General features: G+C 39.6%; 1 protein-coding gene across 6 annotated transcripts in view; it reads right to left on the minus strand.

Annotated features, from left to right (window-relative positions):
* The window catches only part of ccdc33 (coiled-coil domain containing 33), a 45,671-nt gene that overhangs the window by 15,222 nt on the left and 4,822 nt on the right, over positions 1 to 25,627 (minus strand). The window contains exons 4-8 of one of the 6 annotated variants that reach the window (XM_042411068.1): positions 16,564 to 16,711; positions 13,409 to 13,471; positions 12,295 to 12,410; positions 6,710 to 6,822; positions 3,440 to 3,502 (exon numbers count right to left, since the gene is read on the minus strand). The exons of 1 other annotated variant lie outside the window; for it this stretch is intronic. The gene's annotated coding sequence lies outside the window, so the exon portion shown is untranslated. Of the gene's footprint in view, positions 1 to 3,439; positions 3,503 to 6,709; positions 6,823 to 12,294; positions 12,411 to 13,408; positions 13,472 to 14,200; positions 14,403 to 16,563; positions 16,712 to 25,627 lie in introns of those variants that run through there. 4 more of the 6 variants (XM_042411071.1, XM_042411066.1, XM_042411067.1 and 1 more) reach the window with 4 other exon arrangements.

Consider the following 25,627-nt stretch of genomic DNA (forward strand, 5'->3'; position numbering starts at 1 on the left):
CTGAGGAGAACAAAAGCATCAAAGCCAGAGCACTCCTCCTCACTCTTCTCATTCAGGGAGGGGCCGAGCTGTGAAGGGGGAGGCACCATGTGTACTTGATTCAATTAGGCAGTCTGTGAGGCCTCCCCTGGGAGCAGGCTGCAAAGAAGGCGGCTGCAGGCCTGTCTAACAAAGACGTTCAACCCACCCTTTGCCCCTACTGAATCCACCTCATTAGTCAGCTGAGTAAGTGTTGATCATCTCAAACAATGTCCTCACCACACAACAGTATAAAGAGGAACAGATCTTCTTCTGACTTTCTGTCTGGCAGACTAGAGGCGACATTGTAGATTAAAAAAAAAAAAAAGTGTTCTCTTGTTTGGATTTTCTTTGCACTGGTGAGTATTTGCACTGCAGAGACTTATGAACTGGAGAGGACAAAAATCCCTATTTTGTGCATTTTGTGTATACTGCACATTCTGTGTGTATTAGTTTGTTTTATGTGCATGTCAGTTATGTTTGCTTGTTAAAATTACTTTTCTGTAAAAGTTATTATCTGCTTCTGTCTGTCCATACTAGTTGCAGCACAAACAGAAATTGACACAGGAATTCAGAACGAGAAAATAAACCAGTAGCAATATCTCTGTCAATGTGAGCTGTGTGTGAGCATGAATAGAAACCATATCTCTTGGCAAACATCTGTCATATCCGCTATCTGACTCACACTACAGAAAGTCCTGCATGTTTCAAAGTTTCCTCTGTATCACAGAGAAAGCAGAGCATTTAGCTTTTTTTTAATGTCAGACAGATAAACATGGCCTGGCAACATTAGTATTCATTTTCTGTTCTACTGGTCCTTTGAAACACAGCAGATGTCTCTGTTTCTGCATTTGCACGTTGTCAGAGTTGCTTAGAAGCGATTGTGAAATTTTAAAGGAGAAAAAAAAATGGAAACATCTGCTTGGTCTGCTTTAATCAGTACCACGCCATTATCTGTCAGCACCAATCTGTTCAAAAATATTTTCAAGATCATTATACAGAGATGTGAAACATGGTAAGCTGAAAAACATGTTAATGCTTTCATTTGAACATTTAATGCAAGGTAGATACGAGACTGAAAGTGTTCAGATTGGACCATGGTGTGATATATGGTGTTTGATCCCTCGGGAGACTTTTGGTTTTCATGGTTTATTAACCACCATGCAATAAATCAAACTCAATCTATTTTCTTTTATCCAATTATTTTGATTTGCACAAATAACTACCAGTTTGGTATTGTCATCACAGACCTAAGCACTGGTCTGTTCAGTCACAGCCACCCCAACTGCTCGTGTGCACTCACAACAAGCCCACAAACCTGCAGCCTGACAGTCACACCTGCTGTGCTCTGGGACCACTTGGCTGTTTTAGCAATCATTGCCATCATAGGAACCAGAGATAATTACTCAGCTTCCACCCACCAGGCTGGCCCGCTTCGCTAAAAACCGTATTGCTCCAGTGCAGCAATAACACTTGTCTAAATGAATGCACGGCACTTTACTGCACGACTGACAGCCCCCATTTATTCTGCTGTCCAACTGGAAAGAAAAAACAAATTAATTTGGCACTTTAGGCCCCCACCCCTGTGAATAATGTACCACTGTTCCCTAAAACCGCCACCCCCATCCCCAAATCACCACCATTATTCAATCCTCTTTTTATGACTCTCAGTTTTAGGTAACGTTGTCTTCTATCAAAACCTTTTACATTTATATGGAAAGATAGATAAATCACTGGTGTTTGATCTCAATAAGTTCTCATATGTAATTATTACATTTGTCTAAAAAAAGCATTATTCATTGTCTTATCATTAAATCCAACAGAAAATGTTCATCTGTCACACAAAAAAAACTGAGTAAATTATACTGGGTTTCTAGACTTATTTGCACATAAAAATCCAGTTCAGCGTATTGAGAGCTTTATCTTTCCATTATAGTCAATGCCAAGTTCAGGGTGCATTTGTTTGTAAGCCACAGTCTCTTTGTTCACTTCACACCATCTACAGTAGTTTATGGTCTGGGCGTCAGAATAACAGCTCTCTGACAATTATCACTTGTGCACCCAGATCCCAGTAACACCTCTCTTCCCCTAGGGGAGGACCGACGTTGGGCTTTACACTCTCTTGTGTGCCATTATATTTATGCAAATGAGAATAAAATCAAGGGGAAATCAGGGGGCATCCTTTCCTGTTAGAGCTAATTAGCAATGAATGCTATATTGTATACATTATGTATGAAGTTCCCCTCTAAGCAGCTATACATTGTGACCTTGAGCACAAGGCCAAGTTTGGATTTTAAAACCAAGAAATCTTCATTTTAAACATTCAACAACAAAAAAACACACAACAAAGGAACTATAGTGACAAATAGTGATGAATTCTGTGCAGTTCCATAGTTGTTTCTCATATAATGTTGAAGTGACAGTCTGGGGAATACCTTTTTGAAAATCATTGTCCGGGAACAAATAGTTACAAACATGAACTGCATGACACACGAGAAAGCCGTCCTGGCTGTACAGAGATCTATTAATATCATACGGCTACAGCTTGCCAATGAATCAGGGCTTATAAAGGAACCAAACAGCAGGGGCGAGGCAGACTAGGCACATAGGTGGTGAGACATATCACATTCAAGATTGCCACTCTACTCCTGGGAGCCAGTGAATGGCATTTTCTCAGAACCCATAAAAGAGGCAGCATTAAGATAATAATGTTGAAAAGCAATTATTAAAGAGCAATAAAGTATGTTTAATACCCTCTCCAGGCAAGTGCCACACATATTTTTTTAGTAAGTGAGCTAAGAAGTGAGGCCTGTGGCTACAGGTTGAAGGGAAAAAAATGAGTTAATAACATAGTAGATATGCATAACAGTTTTATTACGGCTGAATCTGAGTAAGAAAATATTCTTTATTATGGATGTTAGCAGTATGTGATCTACTACTGTTCATTTGACTGATTTAAATTGCATGAAAATAGTAAATCACTGAAATGAACAAACATTGCTTTTATAGTGGAGACTGTTTGCTTTAAAGTGATTAGCTCAGGAGTTGCAACTGACTATGATGTTCATCAATACATCACTCACATATGGATAGTTTGGAAGGAACAAAATAATGATGAGGTCAAAAAGATATCACAGTGTTTTGACTAATGGTGATAGATCTCAGCACTGAATTAATGAAACACAGTCATATGTTGACAGCTAGTGTGTTGAAGTGGCTGTGGACAAAATCCACAATCCACACATCTAGTGTATGTATAGTATATTTAGAACTGAAGGAAAACAGTCCAACAAGAAATAAAAAAAAAAAGTCTGTTGTCATGGCAATACATTTCAATCTTGGTTAAATGACACATTGTGTTCCACCTAGACAAAGAAATAAAGCTGTAAAAGCATTATAAGCAGTTATGCTCCTCACTCACCCTTCTCTTCTCCATCTTCATTTCATTCTGCCCAGTTTCTGACATCAGCTTCCTACAGAGCACCTGGTGGAGGAGCCGTGTGTACACATCACTATAACACAGACAACACTGTAACCACAAACAACTGGAAGGTTTCAGGGCACATTGAAAACTATGAAAACGTTCCTGCTTTAGGAACCGTTTAGTTCTACTTTCTGTCTTTGCATGTTTGACTTTGGTTCCCATGTTACCAGTGAGTTAGACTCAAGCATGAGAGCAGCAGCTCCGGAAAACATGACAGTACTGACTCACTGACGAAAGAGAAAGCTGTGCCTTCACACAGGCTGCGTCTCAGGGGAAACATCCTGGGAGCAAACACAAGGGAGGAGCACGGCAACACACAACAAAGACTTGCTGAGGCTTCAGGAAATTATTTGGATTCATCAAAAATTAAAACATATTATGGATCCATCTTTGGTCTACTGTGAGTCTGTATGAAGCACAGCTTGTTAATAAGAGTCTCTGAGCGTGAATGAGAGGGTCTGACGATCAACAGTTGGCACAGTGAGGCTGATCCCAGCAGGCAGTGCTGTTGTGGCATAGCTGGGGTGAGAGCGTGCCCAGCACCTGGCTGGTGTCCTGAGGGGAGCTGGCAGATGGTGCTGACGCTAGGGCGTGCATCCTCATGCACCAGGCACAAATAAGTCTTAGTCCTTGGGAAAGAACACAGAGAAGGAGGGTGCCTGCAGGTGAGGAAAGCGGGCAGTGCCAAAGAGAGGGTTTGGGCAAAGGGACTGCAAAGGACTGGGCTGTGGAGGAGCTAGAAGGGTCACAATATGCCCCAGGCAGACAGATGTTTCAGCTCATTAAGGCTTATAAACCGATCTGCATACTTTACAGAACAACTGAATTATTCATGTCTGCATCTTTCTGTAACCTGTCTCTAACCCTCTTAGGTATTTTCAGGCTCTATGCTGCTATGTATAGGTGCAGCACATAATGGACAAACATTACAGACCACTCCGGTGCATCTATTTGTTCTGCCAGGCTGAGCGCTGTTTAGAAAGACACAAAGATTGCCAAGAGTGTCATTTACACACCGCCCGATGAGTGCTTATCCATGGGGACCTTTGGGCTTAAAATGTCATTGGCTGAGGCTCCTGTGAGCGCACACAAAGGTCACCAGTGACACTGGCTCCAGAGCTTCTTATTGATTCCCAATTTACCACCATTATGCCTGGCAATTACAGACAGAACTGAAATCCTAATCATGGAAATACATTCAGTGTGAGGACGTATCTGGAATTGTAATGTGGTGCCAAATGTATAATTCAATCTAAAGTCAGGGAGTCCTCTGTGAGTTGGGGGACACTTGAGCATTGTCCCCCTGATGCATCAACATGTGCTGTGAATTAATGATAGCAATGACATTAAAAATCTACCATACCAAGAATATTAAATTCGATCCAACTTTAGCCATGAATTTCAAAATCAATTTAGGACACGATGAATGAAAAACAAAGAAAAATACAAGTATCACCTCACGAAAAGAGACATCACAGGTTAACAGACTAACTGTTGACCATCTGTATAACCAGCATGCAGCTAAATTATAATGGCTGCCACAGCCTGGTGTTGCACATCTCATGTGTCTTATTTTTATTACAAAGATATTGTTTTCTGTGATTCTGTTGTCTCCCACTAAGAAGCATCCACCTGAGGTTGAGCACACAGAAGCTAAGTGCAAGCTCAGAAGAGGTGAGACAAGCAGAGGTAAAATGACAACATTAATTGTAGTATACATTTCAAATTCTTGTGCAAATACACTAATTACATGCATGTCAGCGTCAGCACCAAATAAATCTAATCATTCACAGTTTCCATGGGACTTTATCTACTATAAAAGGCATTTTTGTAATGTAGATCTGAAGACATTTTCAAATTTTAAATAAGCAAAAAAACAAAAACAGACCTACGTGGGAATGGTTGTATGGAGAGGGTGATTGTGTAAAGTGCACTGTTGCCTGCCTGAGCACAGATGGTGGCAGAGCAGGATGTACCGACCTGTACTTTTGCCCACATACGCGTGCACACACACACACACACGTACATACACACATACATAAAGAATCATCACATATGCATGGATGCATATGTAAATACTGCACTCATACATACACACCCACACATACAGTATGAGCTGATCAGCCAAGTAAAGAGCTCATTTTATGGCGCAGGAAGTGACATGCCGATAGACAGATTGGTCATTTAAGAAGGTGTCACACTTGTTTTTACAGAGATCAGGAGTCAAAACCCCACATGCTCTTAATTCTGTAATCAAAACAGTTTCTTTCCTTTTTTTTAACGGTAACACAAGACATGCAGACATGTCGATCAAAGACTGACTTCACAAAGACATCCAAGCCCAAGCAGGATAATTAGTGCACCGGAACGATCAATACTCCTCGTGTGGGGGTTGAATGCAGAGGAAAAAGCAATCTAAGGAACAGTTGTGAAAGAACTGCAAGGGAAAGCAAAAATCCAAACAGGCGGCATACATTACAAAGTGAGATTTACATCAGTGGGAGGGAATCCACTCACTGTGTGTGTAATGAGTACAAAGTGGGTGCAGGATGTCCAGCTTTTTGCATCAATATTAAAACCACTAATATTCATTATTAATATTCAAAACAGGGAGGGACACAACATATTGATTACTAACAAAAGCTATTGAGATATTCTCAGACAGACAAGTGGTAAAGACTGGAGACAAATGGTAAGGCGTAAAGACAGGAAGACGGATAGATCAGTAGATGAATTAAGGCGATGGTTCAGTAGATTGATCGGCAGAGGAAGAGTAGAAGTCCCTCAGGGGGAGTGGGGCCTTTTTAGCGCTATGTGAGGAGAGAAGGATGACATGTTTCCCCTTTCAGGTGCTGAGTATGTGAGGGAACATTGTGCCATGATGGCTAGGATTGGAAAGATGCATGAGAGGAGAGTGTGTGGCCACAGTGCTCTGTGGCGTGACAGACGGTGATAGTGAGCGACAAACAGAGCTCTCTGAGAGAGGAGAGAAGACATACTGGTTCTCCAGACTCCAGCTCCCTGCCATGGCTCTGGGACGTCAGCCATGCCCTGTTCATCCACACTCAGTTGCAGCCATCAATAGAAACACAGGGCTTTTGATTTGATTTGGAGGCTTTGGATACATCATCCTGCCGTCTTTCTGGAAATACTTCAGGGGGGAAACCCAATTAAAAAAAACAGCCAAAAAGAGCACAACAAGCATACCTGAAGTCAGCTCCTGTGCAGTGAAGTGTGGAGAGTGGAAGCAGAAGGGTGTGAAAGCATTTTGTGGTTACAGCCAATCCTGCTGCTCGATGGGTGGAAAGCATCATGACGTCCTTTAAAACCAAATGACACATTAAAAAGCATTCTTATTACACATATTATTATTTAACATTACTATTATTTAGACTCACTTCACTATGCAAAAATATTTTTAATACAACAAAATAGAATTCAAAGAAAATGTTCAGCTGTCACTAACCTGAATATGGCATTTACATTACATTGAGTGATGGAAACATGGCCTCTGTGGGAAAAGAGAATTGCTTGCAGATTTCCAGAATAATAAGAATTTATAATGGCCACCACCGCCCGCCCCCTCCTCACAAAAGGCATAAACGAAAACATGATGTGGGTGTCGACCGCCATCCCTGCCACAGATTAAGGTTCTGACACCATGCTGAAATCCATTTGAGCAAACAAAATAAATAAAACATTGAGTTGCACCATTTGCACCTTGGCAACAGCTTTACTATTATCATCAGAAATGTGTGATTAAACAGAAGATTAATAAACTAAAAAACATCTAGAATAGAGTATTCTAAAATAACTGAGGACCAGTATTGCTCAAGACATCTCCTTACCTTTTTGAGATGACTGTGTATGAAGGTCAGTATGGTCATTAAAGAGATTATTAAAAATGATCCATTATCAAGAATGGATCTTGGTGATAAAATAGCACTTCAGTCTTTGTCCAGAGATCTAACCAAAGCCTAACCAGTAATGGTGGTTCAGTTCTACATATTCAAGCTTTAAGCAGTGTTTTTAGCCTGCAATGTACAGGACAGCTGTCCATTGTCTCTCTTAATTGATGTCAGAGCCCTGAGGTGCATTAGTGCATCACAGGATGTGCCCATGCTGGTGTGCATTTGCCATCTCTGTAAGACGCACCCGGCCTCACCCACCAGCTGCACAATACAGCTGGAGCATATTGATTATACTGCTCATGGAGGCAGAATAAAAAGGAGGGGGATATTTTTTCTGACTGACCTGTTTGAGTGCTAGTTAGGGACAATATGGGCCATGATGGAGAGAGGAGCTGCTGTCAAGCGTCCTTCACTGGGCCTTTCCGTAAACTGCAGGAGCGGCTAAAAGCAAGCCTGATTTATTGAGCAGGAGAGGAAAGAGGAAGGGAAAGCGAATGCATCCAATCCCATCCCATCTGTAAACATGGCACATCTCTACTGGCCAGTCTGAGTTATGCAGGATCACATGCAGGCATTTAAACTCATGCTATTCAATACCACCTGGTGGGCAGATGATCAATGGAAAGATTCAGTTAATATCAAATTCTCACTTTGCTTGATTAAGTTAGCATCTTTTTCATCTCGTTGGCACAGAGCTGTGAAAAAGGAAAAGTGTGATTGGGTATCTTATCAGATATTCCTAGATCTAATTAAAGAAAAACGATTTGCCGACATTATAATTGCTATAATCCAGGGCCCGTAAACCCCTCACTGGATATTCATCATCACCAGAGGATTTAATCCATTTATCAACCAAATAGAGGGAAACGCTGGGATGGTAATAAATATATTAACTAGCTCATGTTGGATGGGGAAGAGTGTGCTCGACCTGAAACCAAGAGACAGAAAAGTGAGGCTGCTGAGGAAGGATGCTGACTATCGTGATCACAGAAAGAGACCTCAGCTGGAACAGAGTATTGAGCCAGCACAATAAAAGGGAGGGAATAGGCGAAATGTGGCACTTGGGCACAGCAATATTACTGCCACAGTGGGGCAGTAGTCCATTAAACTATAATCCAATAGTGTAGAATGAAATCTCCACAGCACCATGGTGCATATTTCAAATGGCAAGAAATAGTGGTGACGGTTAGTAAGGCTAGCATCTGTCCTTTGGGAATAAAAAAAAAAACAGAAATAAAACAAGAACCACAGAACTTCACAAACAGTGATTATGGCTCAGAGCTCTCAAGAGGGTCCTCCATTAATAACAATGCACAAATCAATGTTTATGACTATCATAAAAAACTGCAAACTAGAAAGCCCCCAAAGCCCAATTCATCCATGAATAGTGTTCTTTACACACTATATTCAACCAGCCAAGCTGATTTAACCTGAAACCAGTTCACTAGTTCTTGATCTCTCTGCCTTTACCCTGCAGTTTGGTTCCAAAAACTGCAGATGAAGAACAATCAAACATCTGTATTTTCTCGCCTACACTTGAACAACTTGATTTGGCAAAAATATAATAAGCATCACTGAGATATTCATGACCACTGCTTGGAGCAGTGCATAGAGGAGAGAGAGCCAAACCTTTGTGGAACAATGTAACAAGTAAAGATGCCACAGGATGATTTCTGTTGCTTGTTTTCCATGCTGTTCGTCCACATTATAAGAGCAAGTCGGCATCGTCTTTATGTTCAGGTTGGAAGCCATCATGAAATGAAGTGCACCAGAAATATTCTGTGTAGTGTTTGTGGTAATGACCTATTATGAATTCAAATGTTTTGTGCATGCAACTCAAGTTTCATATGTCAACAGTAAATTATGAAAATTATTCCAGAAATAAAGGAGTAAAATGAGTCCAGCCACCACAAAATCATCATAAAGATTGACCTCAGGGGCATTCAACTCATGTGATTGCCACCCTGTACCCTGATTGCTCACTTTAACTGACTTTCACTGTAATAACCACAAATTATTTTTTGATTTGACCCCCAGTAGAACTATTGACTTACGGTTGATGTAATACGATTGACATGAGAGAAGCAAATATGATTAGAATTATTGAGAAATTGATGTTGATGTTGTGATGATGATGTTTTAAAAAAAGAGGAGGGGGGTGGTTACCATACAAATTGTTATGCAAATCATTTTAGTCTCAAAATGATTGAAAGGTGATACTTTTGGGACATACATATGAGACAATGTGCTTAACAAATCATCCAAATATATAAAATCTCCCAGTTATGACTTTTTTAGATAAGGCCCTTTTAAGATAAAATCATTGTTAAGTAGGAAAATGTTTAATACAAATACAGTGGTTGGATATTTGAAGAAAAGGCAACAGAAAATGTAATGGGATACGCATAGTTACACAGGAAAGGGTAAAGAAAGCATGGATTATTCATGTCTATTCCCACAGTGCAAACAGCTCCTTTTTGATGGATTGTGCTCGGGGCGCTTCTCCCTGCTCAATACCAACAGTCCCAGGCAGCCCATCCTCATGCTGCTTCATGCTGCTAGGATGAAGAACTCCCCCAGAATCAGAGACAGGGCCAGCGGCTCTCATCTCCTCTCTATTGTCAGACATAATGATGGTGTGTGGTCTGAGGTGAACCTAAATTTAAACTAGGATATCAAGAGAAAGGTAGTAGAGCAGACTGGCGGTAGGAGACAAGTGCTGACGGCTTTTGACTGAGCGTATTTTAGTTTAACTGAAGGAGAGCATAAGTGTCTGACAGGTGGAGGAATAGAAAGGTGGTGAAAAGTATGCATAACCATTGTCACCGTCAGTACAGTGCAGTAACGTGCTGAAAATACATCATTGTCTGCACCATTTTCCAAAAAGAGACTTTTGAGTGTGTCTTTGTGTGGATGGGTGAGCTCACTTGGACTAGCTCCAAGTTGTAGTGGTAGAAAGGCTGCAGGGTTGTTAAGACAGGAAATGATGCTCTGACTGTCAGCCACACTAAGCAACCACCACAGCAGAGAGAAAACATGCATATCACACACAAAAACCTGCAGTGGGAATTCTAACATTAGACATCAAGCACCAGTTTGTCTTATTAATGGCATACAACTAAAGAAGTTAAAGAGAAATGAAAGAAAAGGTTCCCAGAAATACAGCAATTCAGAGACTAAAACTAAAGCAGTGAATACATATCTAAGTGGATGCTTTCAGAGATAACTGGGTTTAAAAGAAGCTCCTCTGACTCCTGTGTTCAATGATGTGTTCAGTCTGCAGCATCGAAATAGCTTTCCCCCTACATGAGCTCTGAACTGAGAATGAACCTGAGCTTTTTTCCAACTCCATTTAAAAAGAGGCCTATCTGTAGACAGCATGAGTCTTTGCCAAATTTCTCTTGGCAGAGGATTTAAAAGACGTTCAATATAGAGAAATCCAACACGTTGCAGGTCAAATCTCAATAACAAATGTTGCCTGAAGCCGTCAGCACCCCAGACAGCAAACGATAGTGTAGACTGTCTGGCCCACTGATGAAAAACTGAGTAATCCTGAGATTTCACACTTTCACACATTCCACGCCATCTCCTAGCATTAAGCAGGTGAAGATGGATGGCAAATGAACTCCTGTAATAGTCAACTAACCATTCAAAACACCTTAGCAACAGTTATGCTGTGGACCTGATCGTCAACCCGTGACTTTGCCGTCCTCCAATGAGCTTGCTTCGCCGCAATGGGGAGGAGGCAGCCGTAGGCAAATAAAGCAGGAACTCGAACAAAGGGAGGAGGCTTCAGAAATATTGCCCCGGTTGGACCATCAGCATTCCCTCCACATCTACTGCTATCACTCCCCACAATCATCGAGAGCGCCATTTAGCCTTGTGTGTAATTATTCTGTCACTTAACAGGCAGAAACCATGCTCCATGAATGAGCAGACCCATGCTCGACAATTATCATCAACATTGAAGTTTTTTTTCCCCCGCCCAGTGAGCAGATCAAGGCAATTTCACAGAGATATACATTTCGCTGCCAATTTTCTCTATAAATCACAGAGGGACATATGTTGCATTAACATTCAGAGAGTGGCCAGTCAAACGCAACAGTTTCTCAGAAGCATATGCACACGTTTTTCACCCCCAAATTAATGTTCTTCCTCAGTGGCAGAGTGACTTCAGAGACACATGCAGATCAATACATTTTTTCTTCTCTTGGATGTTGGAGTTCAGTCAGTACTTGAAAGGTTTGCCATATCGGTTCAGGAAATGATGGGAAATTATGAAGCGTCCCACATTTTCAGAATATTCTGTGAATAGTCTCAGGACAAATTTGCATCATTAAACCTTGACAGAACTCTGCATTTCATGTTGAGTCAACAAAAAAATAGTTGAAGTTGAAACAGTTGAAGCATTAGAGGGATTATATTCATACCTGAGCAGATGTAATGTGCATTAGCTCTACAAACAGCTTTTACAACAGAGTGCCTACACACCAACTATGGCGTAAATTAACCATGATATCTCATATTAGTAATAGATTCAGTTATATCTTCTCTATTTTGAATATTTGTCCTGTGCACAGCATTACAACATGCAGGAATGTCCTGCATTTAAAACAGTTTATGCATCTTTGACCATGAATACTGAGTCACTCCTCTCTGTTTCTTCTGTACTACACTCAATTAACAGACTGATCAGAAACAGGTTCAGTAGGAATGTCATCACATCATTCATGAAATGAGCCACAACAACTTGACCCAGACATTTAACTTTCTGATATTCTTAATGCTTTGTATTGTAATGTACAATCTGAAGCTGAGCCCACACAACATAGCCCAATAACTTTATCCTATTTGGTGGTGTTGCACTCTTTGGCTGCTCACCCTCCCTGAAGGACTGCAGCTCCTGGAGCTCAGTGAAGGGGCTGTCTGTGGGTTGGTGAGTACAACGGGTCACCTCCTGACTCTAACGCCCACAGGACTCATCTATTCCACTTTGCCTGTAAATTCAGAGACGCAAACATATGCAATATGCTGAGGAGATAACACTCAGGGATTTTTTTGTTCTAATAAGGCAGTTTTTCTGTGGAACTATCTCTCTGAACTGAAAATAACACAACTGAGATTAGACTGTTGTTATGGTGTTTTCTGAAATGTCAAGTCAATTTCATTTATATAGCACCAAATCATAACAGAGGTTATCTCAGGGCATTTTACATATATATATATATATATATATATATATATATATATATATATACAGCAGGTCTAGACTGTACTCTTTACAACATTAGAGACTCAACATTCCCCCATGAGCAAGCGCTTGCCAACAGTGGCAGGGAAAAACTCCATTTTAATGGGAAGAAACCTCGAGCAAATGTTGTGTTCTAGGGCAGAATGAACAGCACAGAAACTTTGTTTAAAATTTTTACAAACACAAACTTCTGATGCTTATTCTATCACTTTAAAATATAAAAATGTGTTCCTTACGTAAGCAATTATGCCACGTACTCACTACCTCAAATGATTTAATAAACATTTCCAGCTTATAGTAGACAACGCCTCGGTATGTATAAATTCATTATTTTTTTCATAAACAAACAGCTGAGTCTGAGCAGTTTTATTTACATTCCAGAGGAGTCAAGAGTTGAAGCCAAGCGGTTGTTGTCTTTCGCAACATCTTATAAAACACACTTCCACAGAAATCAGGAGCAGCTCAAAATGCCTGGCTAATCACATGAACAGCCCTCCATCCTCCCAAACCTTTGAACAGGCTAATCAAATATGATCCCTCTCCCTTCAGAGGCCTAATCCCTCTTAGCGAGGACGTAAGAAACGTGCCACCTGCTTCCAGTCATACAGCTTGAGGCCTGACTGCCCTTGTGACACCACGCTGCTCTTAATCTCATGAACAAATGCACAGCTTCATCTGGATGCCACTGCTGGATCTCACCAGATCCAGCAGCATACATACACACATATTTCCACCATCACTTACCAAACTTGCAATCCTTTGAATTGGCTTGCAGGCTGGGATTAAGGGACTTTGACCCAGAATATCCTGGAGAAATTAATAAAGACATGAGACATTTTTTAATTCCTCACAACTGTGAGGCAGAGCAACACCTCACACTTTTCAGGTAATCTTATCCTATAAGACAATCAATTCTGTGAAGCATGCAGTATGAAATATATTCGTCATATGCACTGGTCAACAGTGAGGAAGTTATCATTCCTAATTCAGTCTGTTTTGATCTCATAAAATCCAATATCTACAGACAGATATGGTGAGACAATTTACTGACACAGTCAGGTGGAAGTTTTTATACACACAACTTCTCTTCCAATCTAAGCGGCAATATTAACCAGGTAGGAACAAACAGAATACTGCACATAATTTTGGCTACTGCAGTCATCCACATGTCACTGTCTTATATGATTTAGAAGTTGTTGATACAAATCCCCTAATGTCATGTAAAGATGTTCTGAGTTTCTCAGAAATTTCCGCCAGGCTTGTGTCACAGCGCTCAGTTGAGAGGATGACTACATGTACGTGAAACGTGTGAGAATAAATATTGCATGGAGGATCAAACTAGACTGAATTGTATTTGACATGTTAAATTCTCTGCAGTATCTAAATCCTGCATAAGTAAAAACACAATTCAACAGTGAATGAGTTCAAATCAATCTTGCATTTTGTGTTGTGAACGGCAGAGTGCTGTCATCTTCCACAAACCGCCTACGCAATATTTTCAGGATCAAATTAGTAGAAGCTGAAATGTAACTCAACTGAAAAAGTAGAACAGTAGTGTTTCCTTTCTAAGTTGCCTTTAATTTGCCTTTGCAGTAGCCCTTTTAGGATAGCATGGGTTGTTTAAACAGGGATGGAGATGTCAGACTGCATTAGCATCCAGACAGACTCTGCACCCAGAGGAATCAGCAGTGCTGGAAAAATCAGTCATTAAATTTGCAGCCGTTCTGCAGAGCTCCACCGTCTGCTTATGGGATGAGGGACGGAGTTTTATAGCCAGGATGCTTTTAGCACACAGTGCAGGTTCATATTTCTGATTCACCTCACAGATAAAGAGTCGCCTGTAATGTCTGACACAAAGGCCTCGGATGGTTTTGATGGAGTTAAGTCCTTTAAAGATGGACAATATATTTTTATGTCTGAATTGAAGAGGAGATGGTGTGCCACCCTTGAACAGCTCTTCAGGTCTTGAAAAGTGTCCATTCAATATTTACAGCATACTAATAAGGTGCCAGCTAGCATAAAAGACTGTGCTAAAAATACACATTGCCTGTAGTTAATATGCTTGCTTCTATATTTGTTTTGTAATTGTCAGTAAGAGGTGTTTTCATTAAAAAAAAATTTAATAAGCTGAGTGCCATTATAAAACTGCCATTTTGGACAGAATCAATGAACTGGTGTCTATATGACAACAACTGATGTTTATATGGATTAAATACATGGATAACATCTCCTTGATAAATAATGTAATGCATTTTAGAAAAAAGCTTGATATTTAAGAAGCCTTTCTTGGCGTTGATAGAAAAGATACTCTAAAAAAAAAAAAAAACTGCACAACAAATTACATGTTGCAGTTTATGAATCTATTCAGGTTTGTTGTGATCGCCATTATTTGAAGCATACAGTGTTCACAATTGTTGCTCTGCCATTATCTTTTTGATTGCTGTCGTGATATTTGCCTTTCTGCCTGTCTCAGCTACGGCGGCTAAACATTGGCTTTGTTTACAACTCTTTGTTCATCTACTGTAAACAAAAGATTTTTGTTGTTTCTCATTTCAAGTGCCCTTCCCCCGTCTACCTTTTGTCTCTGAAAGCCCTGGTTTGTTGTTAGAAGCCTTCAATTGCAGCCCGGCTGGCCTGCCCCCTCTCTTGCCTCAAAGCCGGTTGCAGATGAAAAATTTATGACTGTATGCCTTGAAAACCTCACATTCCATTTGAAGTGCTGCTGTTCCTCTGATGCTGCCCCCACTGATGGCGACTGCATCTGCCGTCTTCATTCGACCGCCGCTTTTCCTCACAGTGGGAGTGCAAATCAGGGAGAGAGGGTGGGACGGTGTCCATGGCTTTACAGTCCTTCACTAGTATTCACTAATCAAGGATGGATTTTTTTTTTTTTTGACTGTGTGCAATAATAAGACATTGATCAGCTGCTTGTAAACCTGCCTACACACAGTACTCTTATATTGTAGCAAACCAATGTGTCTGCATTTTTCTAGCTCTTTGTTTTATTTTGAGATAATATCACACATGAAAAAAATGTTATTTTTTTACTCACTGTTTCTTTTTTTCTTTTTTCTTTTTAAACTCTGGCAACACATGGGATGTTCCACCTGATACCCTTAATTGTAAATGTTACCATCACTTGCAGGATCCTCTTTCATTTTAGTGGGAGGAAATGACTATGACCTTCTATGCAACACATTACAGTTAATGTGCTCATTGGGAGTAAAATACCAACATTTCAAAGACCTTTTCTGGAAAATATTGGCATTTCACTTGAGTTACATCTATTTCCTTCTGTAACACATTATTTCAAAGGCCAATCATTGAAGAAATACTATTCCAATCTACATAACACATACTTTTGCCACATTGCTATAGTAGCTTGGTCAATAATAACAGCAGCATTTGTACAACAGAGTGTACTCCACTTTTCCCATCAGATCTCCCTCAAAACCAACAAAAGTGTACAGTTTTAACTTCAAGTTTGTTTTTATATGCTTTTTTAAAATTTTTAGTACAAATGAAAAAGCCTTTAGTGAAACAAGTGGCATTTTTGTGTTAGCGCTTTTCAAAGAAAAGGGAATAAATTAATACAAAACAAAAGCAAAATCCCCCTAAACCCAAAAGAATAAAAAAAAAAAGATAATCAACCTAAATTGCAAGACCATCCGTAATTTCATGAGAATATTAACACATTTTCTGTCAGTGTAGAATCATTAACTCAGGCTTTAATTAATTAGAATAAATACGGATGCTAAAACAGAAGCTGCTGAAAAACGAAATCGCACTCAGGTTCACAGTCACAGTGGCATCAGAATGGGACTTGTTCTTTTGGTAGCTATATCTTGTTAATTACCAGGACTTCATTACTTGTGTAATGCTTCAAATATGATGCTCACACTATTTCAAACGGCTGTGAACCACGTCTTTCATTCAGCGGGGGAAGGTTTAATCGCCATGCAGACTGACAATGACAACCTGTGATCCAGGGCTAAACATGTGGGCGTCGTCTTCCAACGCCTCTCCATCCTTAAGATTCTCAGCAACCTGAAAAACAGGTTTTCACACCTCCATTTGGATGGTTTTGAAATGTGCAAATAGGAGAAACAATAAAAACAATATGTTTATTCAAATACTCAGGATTAAATATGAATCATGAGTAACACCATGGCATCAGTATTCACAACCATGTCTGTATTAGCAAAACAAGAGATTAATATTGGCTTGAGAATAACAGTACACAGAGGCCATTTCAAAAACAATAAAAATAAGGGATACTGCAGCAGGATGAGAAGAAGATAAGATGTTCAGTTTGCTTCTAAATTTGAGTGAATAGTATCTAGTATATACAGTATATTAAATATAATGATTTAGATTTGACTTAACACAAGATTGTGGAAGAATTCTTCTGTTCAGAGTCCTTGGCAAAGCCTGCTCTCATGCATGAAGTCACACCGGTTCCTAAGCAACAGGTAATTTCACAACACACACTGCTGTATACGTGCAGCAGCTTTTCATAGCAGGGTTTCAAGTCAATTTAAAGTCACATCGGATGGCAACCTTGAGCTACTCAATACTGTTCAAAGCTCTGTTCAAAGCTTAGAGGGCGATGTCACACTTGTCACTGGAATAATTAGTTGAGGACAATGAAGCAGCATTCATCTTCAGCACAAGGTCTTCTCCAGCGCCACATACATCAACATTCCCCTGCACAACCTGCGGTTTCCAGGCATGGGCTCAGGTTGCTAAGCTTAAACGGTTATGATGAAAACCAACTCATCACAGGGCAGCTTCCAAAACCCTCCCATCAAAGTATTCAGTGTTTCTAGGAAAACATACATGCTCAGGTTTAAATGATTGAGCGTGACATGTGATAATATCACATTGAAGATTATTCAGTTAGTTGCATGTGATAGAGAGATATCAACTTTCATGACTAAGTTTTCACAGTAGAAAAGCCTTCAGTTAGGTGGAGAAAAAATGTTGGAGGTCGAAAATTTCCAAGTCGAAAATTCTGAATTCTGAACTCACAACGCAAAATGCAAACAATGCAAACAACCGTGAGAAACTCGTCTTCTTATAGCAGGAAATGGAGGAGGATAAGGTAAGATGCTGTCACAAAATATTTTATATTAATTTAGTCACAATATCACACACAATAGCCTACCAAGTACCAGTAATGTTATATGTTTCTGATAGCCTTTGTCATTTACTAATATAGCCTAAGTAAATAGTCTTCATTTTGACAGTTTTATTCATTCAACACCACTCAGATGAACTAGGGGTGCATGAAATTGGCCTGAGTTTCCCAGTTGGAGCTCCGACTATGAGGGCCTTTCTATCATACTTTTTCAAGTAGGAGATTGGTAATTTGAGTTGGAAAGTTTTGAGTTGTCTGGAACGCAGTGATAGCCCTGCTACTGTTAATACCTACTAAAGCACCACAAAGTCTCCAACAAATACAATATCCCACTGTTTGCCCAGCTGTTATAGGAAATTAATGAGCCTTTTTAAAATATGAAATGATATATCTGTGGCCCTTTTTTAAAGGTTTATATCTCCAGTAGCAACAAATGGGCTTGGGGCTGAGTGCCACAGACAGGTTAGGAAAGTAGATATGTACGTCTCTACTGTTCAGCTTCCAGAAACAGTGACATTGAGCTGTTGTATTTCTCAGTATTTTATCTGTCAGAACTCAGTGATAATCTTGAAAATCCATTAACTGCAATGGACTGACCTTGACAAAGTGCAAATTTTAACACGCAAACAAGCCAATCAATACATACCAAGAAACAGATAGAAATGACCCAGTATAGACTATTTTCATGACATACATTTTGACTTAGGAGCAAAAACACAAGTGTAACTAATTACATTAATGATGGCTCCACTTTATGAGGGTGTGTTGCTGCTGTCCGTGGCACGCAGCCATTGTTAATGTCATTAGTTACACCTGTGACTTTTGCTTGAATAAAAGGTGAAATGTTGAGAATAAAGGAACATTTAAGGCATTTTAGAACATTTTATGGAAACATATATTATACTGCATACAGCATATAGTGTTCTGTCATTTCAATTCATATACTAAACATGTATTTATTCATACACTGTATGTTCTGCCTGTCAGTACAATATGTTGCTGCTGTAAGATGGCGGACAGCAAAACATTATCCTTGCCATTCCCTTAGACTCTGACCATGATAAACCCTTCCATGTTTTCATTTTGGTTTGGGGATTGAACAGAAAAGCATGCTGCTGCTGATGGACAACAACACACCACTAGCTCAATCTCATGGGACTCCATGCTAGTCAATAATTCAGAGCAGGGCAAGAAATTTTATATGGAGGCAAAAAGATAGTGGACAGTAAAAAAAAAATAAAATAAATAAAAGCAGGGAAGAAGAGCAAAGAGTAGATATGGGGGAGTGTGGAGGCTTACCCCTGTTTGCCAGCTTATGACCCAGAGCAATAACATGTCAGCAGCGGCTTTCAGGGATTCTACCTGTCAATCAGCTATACACTCAGCACAGGGGAATGGTCAATATGGAGTACAGGAATAAAATCATTTTCCTCCATTTTCTTTGTTTTATCTAAGAAATATGTGTTTGTTGAGATAATATATGAGGGGATATGTTTGCTACAGCAGACACTAGTAGAGACAATAGAGCAGTGGATCATCAGTATCTGCAGCGTAGATGCAAATCACTGCAGAGAATATTTGCATGAGTCACAGTTAGCAGCTTAATAACAGTATGAGTGATGATGTGTGATATTAAACTGGCCAGCAGCGTATGTACGTAAGACAACCATCCTGACAAATGACAAAGATAATCAACTGCAAAACCAAACCAAGACACGTTACAAGAAAATACTTTTTTTCCTAGTGGAGGGCTAAAACTGCAAGAAATTAATGTTGCGCAAGAGCCGTTTAAATCCTTGTTTGTTCTTGTTTAGAGGAAAGTTATGGTTCTGATATGTTAAGGATAAAAAGATGTAAGCAGTAGAAGAACAATCCTGTGTGCCCAAGAGGAAACAAGAAGCCTGGTTAATGAATAATTGAACTGTATAATTTAATTTAACTGCTTGCTGTTTCAGCTGAATTCAAAGTTTACAGACTGTACTGTTTATAGGACAAATTATGTTTTCAGTCTCAGTGATCCAGCATTCAACTGAACCAGATTTCTAGGGCTGCAACTAACAATTATTTTCATTATCAATGAATCTGTCAGTTATTTTCTCGATTAATCAATCAGTCGTTTGATCTATAAAATGTCAGAAAATGGTGAAAAATATTGATCACTGTTTCCCAAAGTCCAAGGTGATGTCCTCAAATGTTTTCTTTTGTCCCAACCAACAGTCCACAACCCAAAGATATTCAGTTTACTGTCACAGAAGACTAAATAAACCAGAAAATATTCACATTGGAGAAGCTGGAATCAGAGAATTTGAAATTTTTATTTCTTTTAAAAAATTAATCAAATCGATTATTAAAATAGTTGCAGATTAATCTTCTGTCACTCAACTAATCAATCACTGCAGCTCTGCTAATTTCATTAAATATTGTCAAGGTCTTTGCCAAAAACGCCCACAAAGACATGGCACACACATTTCATGACTCAGTCCAATAATCTATAAAATCACAACATGATACCACTGAATAGATGTTATATAAATGTTAGAACAAAGCACTCTCTATAGCAGACAAAGCTTTTTTACTTTAAAGCAAACAGCCAAAGGCTTGTAACATGTTGCTGCCTGCTAAATAAAAGGAGGAGTCTTGCAGTGCTGTGCAGCTCTGTTCTCCAGAGGCAGAAATTCCCAGCAGGTAAAAGGCGGATCTTTTGTCAGGATCAGGGTACACTTTGCAAAATAATGACACTTCCTTATCTGTTGTGCATATCAAATGGCAGCGCACATGGCACTGAATGTGAACAGGGAATTGAATTGATAAGACAAAGTATTATCTCTTAAAGTCGTTCTGAAAAATAAAGTTTAGGTAATGGAGTATACAAATGAGAATGAATTAACGAGAATCTGACATAACAATGTTATACTAAAAGAAGTCTCATCTTCAAAAAGGTGTTCTATCAAATTATTGTATTACTGCACCTGTAGTCCACACCGTCCATTTTAAACACACATTCGACACAAAAAATGTATCTACTATTATTATAATTAGCTACAATAATAACACTTCTGAAGTGATTGTACCTTTGGGGTCTGTTAATCAAACTGGCCCTGAAGTGCCACTATCCTTCCCCCATATGTACGCCACCTCCCATCTACTCACTGCAGCACGTACATGCAAATGAAAATCTGTTGCCATACTAATTAAGGTCTAGGTCACGTGAAAGAGAGCTGTGTTACTCCTCGAGCTCAAAGAGATGTCTTTAATGATCCAATCACACAATGAGCAGCCTATTGAGGAAGGTAAGGACTGTGATGTTATTGTAAAGTGTGTCAGAAATCAAATTTGAAGCAGCGAAGAACAAAAAAAACAAAGAAAAATCAGACACAACATGATGTACTCTGCCCTGCCCATATGCCCACGGGGGTTTCCTTACTGGCTTATCGTGAAACCTCTCCGGGAAACATGACTCAATGCTCTGTGGCAGTCATTGGAGGAATTAATGCCATGATGTCACCGTGACAGTAGGTGGATATGAAAACCAATACTGATAATACATCAGGGAATCCATCAGAGAGTCACAAATGCAATAGCACACTACCAGGCACGTGTGTCCCTGAAAAAGTGTAAATTATATGAAACAATTGCTAAATTATTGCAATATTTCTTTCTTCTATATGGAGAATTCACTAGTGTGCTCTTGGTTGACCTGCAGAAATAACATCTTGTATTGTCAATATCACCACATTACAGAACAGATTTCCTGGAGAAACAGCACACATTGTACAAACACAGTAGCAGGAGGTGACTCAAATGTTCAACTCCACATGTCAACACAATCAAATCCTGTCTTTAAAGGTTACAAATCTCTTTTATCTTCAGATCCTGACTCTGAAACGCTTGAGTTCAGATTATCATGAGTCATTTCTTTACAGATGTGTTTCAAGTCAAGCACGTCAGTCAGAAAATGCAGCAAATACTCCAGTTTAAGTATTTCACAACATTGTAATTCATAAATTACAAAAGCTTTTTCTCATGTCAGACCGTGTTTACCAAAACCTTATTTATGGCTGCTAGCATTCCTCCTTTAGTGTCGGATGAATACACAACTCTTTGTTCACACAGTGACATGTGGAGAGCAGCCTTTTGCTAATGGAGTCTGGCATGAGTGATCTTTGCAGGGGACCTGCGCGGTGTGACAGCACTACAGTCTCAATGGGATTTACCATCAGCTTCAGAGAACACCCAGATTCCCGGTCGTCTGGCCATTTGTGCTGAACTGACTTTTACAAATCATCCCACTGACCAGGTCCTTGTCTTCAAAGCAACCAATGTAATCCATTTACCCTAACAGGAATGATCAGATGCCTTTTAGAAACTCCAAACGAGGATTTAACGCTACACAGTACATACCAGTTTATAGTTTATAGCGATTTACAACTTCTATAAGGGGGTGATAAATATACTGTATGCAATATTATCTGTTGTTAGATCAAATTGTAATAAAAGCGCTTACATCAGCAGTGTAACATCCCCCTTATCATAATTTGTCCAACTTGAACAGAAGAAACCGCACATTTATCTCTGTCTTCTGGCAACAACAGTTTACACCTCAAAATGGAGCGTTTTATGACTGCAGGTCAAAATCCTTCAGCAGACAGGAGACCAGGTAGACACCAACGTTAATAAGAAACCGTCTTTCCTAAGCTGCAATAACTTTGGTTATGAAAGGAAAACAGATCTGATTGCCTTTGTGCCCCATTGAGGCAATGTGATACTTAATATTGATCCTGTTCAGCCATAGCACAGTACTCTCGGACTCCATAATAATTCCTATAATGATAAACTCTTTCTATGAAAATGCTCAAGAGGACATCCTCAAATGTCTTCTTTTGTCCCTACTAACAGTCCACAACCCCAAGATATTCAGTTTACTATCATCATATCAGACTAAATAAAATAGAAAATATTCATATTGGAGAGGCTGGAATCAGTGAATTTGTATCGAAATGATTAATCATTTATCAAAATAGTTGTCAATTAATTTTCTGCCAATTGACTAATAAATTTATTGGTTAATCGTTACAGCTCTAGTTGCATCATATCATACATCAGGTTTAATAACATTGCCCATCCCCGGTAATTTCAATCTACTTGGGCAGCTGTGGCTCAGGAGGTAGAGCAAGTCGTCCACTAATCAGAAGATCAGCAGTTCGATCTCCGGCTCCTCAGCTCCAAAGAGAAAGTCACCAAATCTAATTTCTGACCTCAGAAATTAGATTCTGGCCTTTATAGAGACCTGTTCATGTTCATGGGAATACCATGAATTGTGTTTTAGGATGGATTTTACCTTTAGGGCCCATGCAGCTTATTACTGTATGTTTGAATTCAGGGAGTATTTTTTTTTAATTGTTCTCTTGTCTAGCTTAGGGCAGCTGTGGCTCAGGAGGCAGAGCGGGTCGTCCACTAATCGGAAGATCGGTGGTTCGATCTCTGGCTCCTCCAGTCCGCATATCAAAGTGTCCTTGGGCAAGATACTGAACCCCGATTGCTCCTGAAGGCTGTGCCATTGGCGTGTGTGTGTGTGTGTGAATGATTACAAACTCCTCATGATTAGCAGGTTGGCACCTTGCATGGCTGCCTCTGCCATCAGTGTTATAAATGTGTGTATGAAAGGGTGAAAGGTTGGCATGTAGTGTAAAGCGCTTTGAGTGGTCGGAAGACTAGAAAGGTGCTATATAAATGCAGTCCATTTACCATTTACTTGTCACCTCAACTTAAATTCATGCTATCAATAATAAATATGACATAAAAAAACACACTTAGAAAACCTAAAACTAGCAACCAGCCAGAGTTCCACCTGTGTGAGCCAATAAATGAGTGTTCATGCAGTCACCATTATAAAGTCTCTTGAGCAAGCATGAAGGCTGAGAAATATCCTAACACAACAGGAATGTTCTTTCTCTTCCCTTTTGTGCAATGCAGGATATTCCGCACAGCTGTTGATAACCGAGACAAGCTCTTGATTCAGCCTCATTCCAGCAGAGATGTGTGAAAGTCAAGCATCTCTGAACACACAGTGAGACACGTCTGCAGCTTCAGACTATGAATACATTATTCATCAGGAAAAATCTAACGCTTACGGACCGGGAGATGTCCTCTCTCTATGAAAGCTGGTCAAACTCTCCCTGCCCTTTAACATGAATGATGCTCTGCTGCAAGGCAATAACCAGATACTGCATTTACAAACACTGTGGAAGTCATTTTAGCTTTGGCTCAACAGTTACAAAACCTCTATTGTTAGCATTTTCTCATGCAATATTATGAGCAATAATTCTGCTTTCTGACACAGTTGTGATCAGAGAAACCAGCATACTGAAATAAAGGTTGAATGGTTTCCAGTTCATACTGCACACAGTATAAAAAGTATTATGTCAGACCCAGGCAGAAGCTTTACTGAATTTAGGCTGAGGCATAACACACACACACACACACACACACACACACACACACACACACACACACACACACACACAATGCTATGTGTTCAGATTACCAAATCAACAAAAGTAATCAGTATTTGCTGCCCTCAATTAGCACTTTTGGGACGTTTTGGCAAATCTCTCATTTTGATAGCATGTTAGGCATGCTGGGTTGAGAATTCATTTCATAATTAAAAGGTCTGAGATGTGAGAAATGCAAATCCCCCATCAGACTCACACAGGACATGTTGCTTTGACGGGGAAATCCATATTCATAGCACGTCTTCTGGGATGAATTTTGTGTGTGTGCATCATTTTGGTGCAAACTGATGACAGCACTATTCATTGTCTTCTTCCTATAAGAGACATTTTGTTGTGTTTTCCTGATATAAAGGTCAAGTATAAAAGCAAGCTGACTGGCCTTGTCCCTACATCATTCTTAAATAGCAAAATACACAATAAAACAAACAAAGCAAAGCATGCTCTTGATTCCAGGAAAACAATTAAAGGTCATGACAACATCAATATAATTGCACTTTCTACTCTCCAGTTTTATAGGTCATAAGATAAGACTGTAACATCCGAAATTCAACAACAAACCAATAATTCACAGCACAACACACGCACACAATGACAGAATAGAGGCCACGGCAAGGACATCATCTATCACACTGACACGTGTAACACCCCAACTAAAACAGATATCAAAACACACACACACCTACCATCTAAAAGAGCAATAAACATCCGATATCAATAACAGTGAATCTCTTCTCTGTTTGCATTTCAAACTCTGTTTCACCATTTTCGTCTCACTGTGTTAGTTCCCTCCAACACAACATACACTGTGTTTCCAGTTTATTAGGTACACCTGCACAATCTAATGCAATCTAATACAACAGCAATAAATCCTACCTTTGTGAAGCTTAAAATGTCCAGTTCTTCTTCACCTTGTGTAAGAGAAGTGTTGATTTATTGATAATTTACTTGCAGTGCATTATATTAAAATGATTTTCTATTATTTTGTCCACCTCCACTTACACACACGGCAGGGACATTATCTTGCATAAAGTACCTAATAAACTGGCAAGGCAGAGTGTTGTAGCTATGATGTCTGGAAAGTGTTTCTTCAGTAAAACTGAGTGTAAACTGTCATTTAAGATAAACAGGTCGTGAAAATCAAATCACATTCTTGAGTATGTGCGGTGTGTTTGCCAAGGTGTTCTCCAAACAGTTATATAAAGAGGATTATTAAACACCAGCTCAGACACGACCCTGTCTCGTCGCCATAAATTCAGAGCGCCTGTCAGGCATTCACAGCAGGAACGTGACAGACTGAGCGCCGCACACCGG

Source organism: Thunnus maccoyii, chromosome 5 (genome assembly GCF_910596095.1).
Source record: "Thunnus maccoyii chromosome 5, fThuMac1.1, whole genome shotgun sequence".
Taxonomy (NCBI): domain Eukaryota; kingdom Metazoa; phylum Chordata; class Actinopteri; order Scombriformes; family Scombridae; genus Thunnus; species Thunnus maccoyii.